This window comes from Capricornis sumatraensis, chromosome 19 (genome assembly GCF_032405125.1).
Source record: "Capricornis sumatraensis isolate serow.1 chromosome 19, serow.2, whole genome shotgun sequence".
Lineage (NCBI taxonomy): Eukaryota > Metazoa > Chordata > Mammalia > Artiodactyla > Bovidae > Capricornis > Capricornis sumatraensis.
Window position 1 is genome coordinate 34,733,105 of NC_091087.1, and position 7,741 is coordinate 34,740,845.

The following is a 7,741-nucleotide window of genomic DNA, read 5'->3' on the forward strand; positions in this document are numbered from 1 at the left end:
TCGGTACTAATGTATGCACAGAAATCTGTATCTGTGACAGATAATCCACTAGGATTGTCTCCTTCCTTCCACCTATGCACTGAAATCTGTATCTCTAATTTAGCCACAGAAATCTGTACCTGTACTAGCTGATCCACAAGGATTATCTCCTCCCTGCCTTCCTTCCTTTTTGCCTTTCTTCCATTTATGTACACAAATACTTATCTTTCACATATAAATAAATACCTGTCAGTGTAATAGATAATCCACAAGGAATATCTCCTTCCTTCGTTCCTTGCGCATACAAAAAAAAATTTATGTCTCTAATAGTTGCTCCACAGGAACCTGATGTTCACCATAGAGAATTTTACTCTACCTTGTTCAATAACCTCTATGGCAAATGAATCAATAAACAGTACAAATATGCAGCATGATTATGTCATAACTGAAGCAGTCTGTTGTACACGTTGCAATGAAAGGAGAAAAAGAGGAACAGGTTTTTCTCTTTCCTGAGAACAAAGAAGATAAAGAGAACAGTGAGCAGGCCTGCCTGAACATTCCTAGTCTCTTTTTACTTCAACTGCTCCTAACTCTGCAGGTCTGTAACTGCTCCTAATGAGAGAGTCACTTCCTAGGCAGGTTGATAAGAAGTCTAGGGGTCCTCAAGGAGAGAGGGGTCTGGAATTCTCAAGGAGGAAGAAAGGACAAACTTTTTTCCTCTACATTCCTTAGGATTATATAACAATAACGTATCCTGCCTGAGGACAGTCTCTGGATTAAACCTTCTGGCTAATCCTGTTATCTTAAAATGTAAATTGTAAGAGTAGGTCTGGTGAGGTCTTTACAATCTCCAGACATTCTTTTGATTCATTGGAGAGTATATAACTCCATTGCTAACGCTAGCAAGCAGGTACTCTTTCTACCCCTTTCTGATATCTATGTCAGAAGTTTCTCTATCTCCTTTATACTTTAATAAAACTTTATTACACAAAAGCTCTGAGCGATCAAGCCTCCTCTCTGGCCTCGGATTGAATTCTTCTCCTCCAGAGGCCAAGAATCCTGGCGTCTTTTTGTGGTTCAGCAACAACCTTTCACTAACTCTGCAGGTCTGTAACTAAGTTTGCTTTCAGTTCAGTTCAGTCAGTCGTGTCCAACTCTTTGCGACCCCATGAATCGCAGCATGCCAGGCCTCCCTGTCCATCACCAACTGCTGGAGTTTACCCAAACTCATGTCCATTGAGTCGGTGATGCCATCCAACCATCTCATCCTCTGTTGTCCCCTTCTCCTCCTGCCCCCAATCCTTCCCACAATCAGGGTCTTTTCCAATGAGTCAACTCTTCACATCAGGTGGCCAAAATATTGGAGTTTCAGCTTCAACATCAGTCCTTCCAATGAACACCCAGGACTGATCTCCTTTAGGATGGACTGGTTGGATCTCCTTGCAGTCCAAGGGACTCTCAAGAGTCTTCTCCAACACCACAGTTCAAAAGCATCAGTTCTTCGGCATTCAGCCTTCTTCACAGTCCAACTCTCACATCCATACATGACTACTGGAAAAACCATAGCCTTGACTAGACGGACCTTAGTTGGCAAAGTAATGTCTCTGCTTTTTAATATGCTGTCTAGGTTGGTCATAACTTTCCTCCCAAGGAGTAAGTGTCTTTTAATTTCATGGCTGCAGTCACCATCTGCAGTGATTTTGGAGCCCAAAAAAGTAAAGTCAGCCACTGTTTCCACTGTTTCCCCCATCTATTTCCCATAAAGTGATGGGACCAGATGTTATGATCTTAGTTTTCTGAATGTTGAGCTTTAAGCCAACTATTTCACTCTTTTTCACTTTCATCAAGAGGCTTTTCATTCCTCTTCACTTTCTGCCATAAGGGTGGTGTCATCTGCATATCTGAGGTTATTGATATTTCTCCCGGCAATCTTGATTCCAGCTTGTGCTTCTTCCAGCCCAGCATTTCTCATGATGTACTCTGCATATAAGTTAAATAAGCAGGGTGACAATATACAGCCTTGATGTACTCCTTTTCCTATTTGGAACCAGTCTGTTGTTCCATGTCCAGTTCTAACTGTTGCTTCCTGACTTGCATACAGGTTTCTCAAGAGGCTGGTCAGGTGGTCTGGTATTCCCATCTCTTTCAGAATTTTCCACAGTTTATTGTGATCCACACAGTCAAAGGCTTCGGCATAGTCAATAAAGCAGAAATAGATGTTTTTCTGGAACTCTCTTGCTTTTTCCATGATCCAGCGGATGTTGCCAATTTGATCTCTGGTTCTTCTGCCTTTTCTAAAACCAGCCTGAACATCTGGAAGTTCACGGTTCCCATATTGCTGAAGCCTGGCTTGGAGAATTTTGAGCATTACTTTACTAGGGTGTGAGCTGAGTGCAATTGTGCGGTAGTTTGAGCATTCCTTGGCATTGTCTTTCTTTGGGATTGGAATGAAAACTGACCTTTTCCAGTCCTGTGGCCACTGCTGAGTTTTCCAAATTTGCTGGCATATTGAGTGCAGCACTTTCCTCCTCCCTAACTCTGCAAGAGCTACAATTCACATTTTTTCTTTTGACTCTATGTTAAATACATCTCCTATCTGCTTACAACACCCTTCCCCTTGTAGTTATAGATCGGAAAGTAGGCCACAGAGCCACTGAACTGCCAGACAGAATTACTGAGTTACTGACGCTAGCCTGTGACTGTCTTTGAAACTGTTAAATGAAAACTTCTCCTGCCATATTGATAAACAAGAAACATCACCACCATCAGTGATTTCTGGCTTCCAAATGTGAATGAATGATCCCCAAACTGTGATCCAGGGGGTGTTGCCATCCCCCTCCCATGGTGACTGCTGAGGAGCTGGGGGTGCAGGAAGCAAGGTGAGCAAGGAGACAGGACTGACCCTGATGGCTGAGGTCGCGGGAAAGGAGTGGAGGCAGTGACCCCGAGGCTGCATCTCCCCACACACAGAATGCTGGATTCCTTAACCTGATACCTGACCTTTGATGTGCAGACTGCATGCTCTCTTTGTTGCAAACCTGTATATAGCCTGACTTATCCTCTGCCTTCTTGGAGCAGTTTTCTCAGAGCTACTGAAATGCTGTCTCCAGATGGGGTCCTAAACATTCGCACCAAATAAAATAACTCTCTACTTTCAGGTTGTGACTATATTTTTTAGTCGACAAAACAATGCACGAGGAAGAAATCGAGATCCTGTCGCCTTTGTCCCTCATCTTATATAAGCCCCTAGACTCCTCATGGAGCAGGGGCACAGTTCTTGAGGCATGAGACTACTGTCTTCCGCTCTCTGCCAGCTGAGAATTAAAGCCACCTTTCTATTTCCCCCAAACTCTGTCTCCATATTTTTTATTTAGCTTCAGTGGACAGAGAGGCCAAGCTTTTGGCCAGCAACACACTGAGGACAAGCACAAAACTGCAAATTGACTAGACTTCAACATAGCATTGGCATGAGATTAAAGAAAAAAAAAGAAAAGTAATGCCTAGTTTATTCCCTCCCACCTGCTGGACTCAGGACGCTATTTGATCCTGGGAACGTGATTAGGCTTGAATTCCAGGGCTGGGCTAGTGTGGGGTCTAGACAGCCAGGCAGGATGCTCTTCATTGAGATCTGTTTCAATCCTGTACTGTCTCTGGTTTTCTCTGGCTGAGACCAGAATCCCTAGTGCAACCCACTGATGGTGGCCTGACCCTCTGGTCTTGAGGGCAAGAGTAAAGTCACCAAGTATCCAGGGCCCTGGTGCTGGGTTCCCAGCTGAAGCCTCCTTCCTGAGAATGTAGCCTCCTAGGCACCTCAGCAGGGAGCGGCGCCCCAGGTAGGCATGAGCCTGGAAGGGAGGGGTGAAGTTTTAGGGGGGAGAAGCAGTGAGACCAAAGGCCTTGGGGGTTTGCTCAATCACATTCCACTCAAATTTATGGCCCAGGAAGTTGACCTTCCTTAAGGCTCTGGTTGCAGGTGGAACCAGAGTTGGGCATGATGAAGTGCTGCCACCATTTGGACATTTCCTGTAACTACAACTTGCCCACCGGTGTTTACTGGCACCTGTGTGGCTGTTAATGACCGCTGCCCCCTGGAAAGGTCCTGGGGTGGGTATTGCAGAAATCAATCCTGAACATAACGGACTTTCAAGAAGCAGCTTGCAACAGGTAAAATGTCCTCACACCTTTTAGGAAAAGAAAAAAAAAACAAATGGCCATAGGACAAGCTGCTCCATATCCCTAAATATTATAGGAGGAATGCTGACCAAAACGACAACAAGAAATCAAGTCCCACCTGTCAGAATGGCCATCCTCACAAGTCGACAAATAATAAATGTGGGAGAGAGCTGGGAAAAGAGGCAACCTCCCTGCATGGCCAGTGGGAATGGACATTGGCAACAATCACTAGAAAGGACAGCTTCCCCATGCCAGGAAAAAAAAAAAAAAACTTTCCAGAAAACTAAGCCTAGGATATTGATTTCCCACACATGAACCTAAATCCTGAGAAAATCGTCATTCAAAAAGACACACGCACCCCAATGTTCACCGCAATGCTACTTCCAATAGCCAAGACACAGACTCAATAAAACATCACTGACAGATTAAATCTTAAAAAAATGTGGTACATATATACAATAGGCTGTTACTCAGATATAAAAATTGCCACTGAAATTATGAAATTAAGCCACTAGTTCACCACAAGGATGGACCTTGGAGGGTCATACAGTAAGTGGATTCAGCAGGAGAGGAAGAAAATAGCAGATAATGTCCCTTCTAGGCAAAGTAAAAGAAAACAGAGAGATATATAGCAGAGGTAATTTACAACACAAAAGGAGACTCAGAGATTCATACACAAACAAAGAATTACAGGGGAAAAAAATGGAAAGGGCCAGGGATGAATTGTGAGGTTGGTACTGACATATACACAGAAATATGTATCTATGTTAGCTAATCCACAAGGATTATCTCCTTTTTTACTTTCTTTCTTCCATGCTCATTTACAGAGAAATATTTATCTCTAACGTATACATAGGAATCTGTGGCTGTAATAGACAATCCACAAGGACTATCTCCTTCTTTGGTTCTTTGCACATGTACAAAAAAATCTGTATTTCTAATAAGGAGTCCACAGGGACCTGATATTCAGCACAGAGCAGTTTATGAACCTTGTTTAATAAAGTGTATGGCAAAAAACTTTTTTTTTAAAGTACAAATATGCTATATGTATCTGTCATAAGAGAATCAGTCTGTCGTTCACTGAAGACAAGCACAAAACTGCGAATCGACTAGACTTCAACATAGCAGTGGCATGAGACAAAAGAAAAGAAATAGAATGTTAGTTTACACCCTCCGACCTCTGCGACTTGTGCTGCTATTCCATCCCTGGATCTGAGTAGACTAGAGTCCCAGGGGCTGGACTGTGGTGGAGCTGAAACAGCCAGGCAGGGTGCCCTCCATAGAGACTCCTCTTAAACCTGCACTGTCTGCTTTCTCTGGCTGGGAAGAGAATCCCTAGTGCACCCCAACGATGGTGGCCTGACCCTCTGGCCTCAAGGATCAGAATAAAGTAACCAAGTATCCAGGGATCTGGCGCTGGGGTCCCCAGCCAAAGCCTCCTTCCTGAGGGTGCAGCTTCCTAGGCACCTCAGCAGGGAGCGGTGCCCCAGGTAGAGTCTGAAGGGGAGGGGTAAAGCTTTAGGGGGAAGAAGTAGTGAGACTCAAGCGCTTGGCACATTCCACTCTAATTCACAGTCCAGGAAGTCGACTTTCCCTAAGGCTCTGGGTGCAGGTGGAACCAGAGTTGGGCATGAAGAAGTGCTGCTACTTAGTGGACATTTCCTGGAACTACACTTGTCCACCAGTGCTTACTGGCACCTCCGATTCAAAAGGCCTGTAAGGCAGTTAATGACAGCTGCCCTCATAAAAGGTCCTGCATCAGATATTGCAGAAATGAACACCAAACACACCTAAATTCAAGAAGCCAATTTCAAAAGGTCAATTTTCCTCACACCCTTTAAGGAAAGAAAAAAGGAAAAGAGGAAAAAAGAACCCAAACAGCCACAGGACAAGATGCTCAGCATCCCAAATTATTACAGGAGTGATGATGATCACAACGACAACGAGAAATCAAATCCCATTTGATGGAATGGCTATCCTAACAGTCTGCAAACAGTACATGGAGAAGAGAGCCAGGAGATGATGGAAACCCCCTTCATGTTCCCTGGGAACAAGCATTGGCAACAGCCTCTTGAAGGGACAGCCTGCACAGGCCAGAACAAAAAGGTCAAGGGAACTAAACCTAAGATTCTAATGCCCACACCTGGGCCTACATTACAAAACACCATCATTCAAAATGACCCATCATTCAAAATGACCCAACCTTCAGTGCAGTGGTACCTCCAACTTCCAAGAAACAGACTCAAGAAAAGTTCCACTGACTGGTTAAATCTTAAGGAAATGTTGTACATATATACAAGGGGCTATTACTCGGACTTCAAATATCACCACTGAAATTATGAAGTGATACCAGTGGTCCCCACAAGGATGTACCTTGGAGGAAAATACACTAAGTGAAGTCAGTCACAGAAGAAGAAAATAGCAGGTGATGTCCTGGAGGGCAAAACCGAAGAAAAAAAAAAAGATACAGAGGAAATAATTTACAGCATAAAAAGAGATCTTGAGATTCAAACGCAAAGATTTTTTTTTTAAAAAAAAAGAGAGAGAAAGTCCCAGGGATGAATTAGGAGGTTGTTACTACCCTATACACTGAAATCTGTATCTGTAATAGATTATACAGGATTATATCCTTCCTTCATTCTCCTTCCACATATGCACTGAAATGTCTATCTCTAACATTGTTCTTGTTGTTTGGTCTCTAAGTCATGTCAGAAAAATTGCAAACACCATGGACAGTAGGCCACCAGGCTCCTCTGCCCATGGCATTTCCCGGGCAAGGATACTGGAGTAGGATGCCATTTCCTCCTCCAGGATCTCTAATACACCCCCAGAAATATGTATCAGTATTAACCAAGCAACAGGGATTATTTGCCACCTTCCATCTTTCCTTCCTTCCATGCATGTATCCAGAGAAATATTTATCTCTAACATATACAAAGAAATCTGTAGCTGTAATAGAACACCCACAAGGACTATCTCCTTCCTTCATTCCTTGCACACATAGAAGAAAACTGTACCTCTAATAAATGTTCCACAGGGACCTGATGTTCAGCACAGAGAACTTTACTCCCCCTTGTTCAATAAACTGTATGGCAAAATAATCAATAAAAAGTACTAAAGCCCATATGCATTTATTGTAGCTGAATCAGTCAGTGGACAATGACAAAACTGCAGATAGACTAGAATTCAACATAGCACTGGCATGAAATAAAGGAAAGAAAAGTAATTTTTAGTTTATTCCTTCCAACCTCCTTGACTTAGGATGCTATCTGAATCTTGGTAGCTGAGTAGGTTTAAGCCAGGGCTGGATGGGGGTGGTGTCGAGACAGCCGAGCAGGGTGTCTTTCATAGAGAGCCCTCTTCAACCTGTACTGTCTGGGTTGCCCTAACTGGGGCCAGAATCCCTAGTGAACTGAAATCCTAATGGCCCGACCCTCTGACTTGGAGGAATACAGAAAATTGCCCAGACCCCCGGGCTCCTGGTGCTGGGGTCCCCAGCTCAAGACTCCTTCCTGAGAGTACAGCCTCCTTGGTACCTCAGCAGGGAGCAGAGCCCCAGGTAGGCATGAAGCTAAAGGGGAGGATGAAG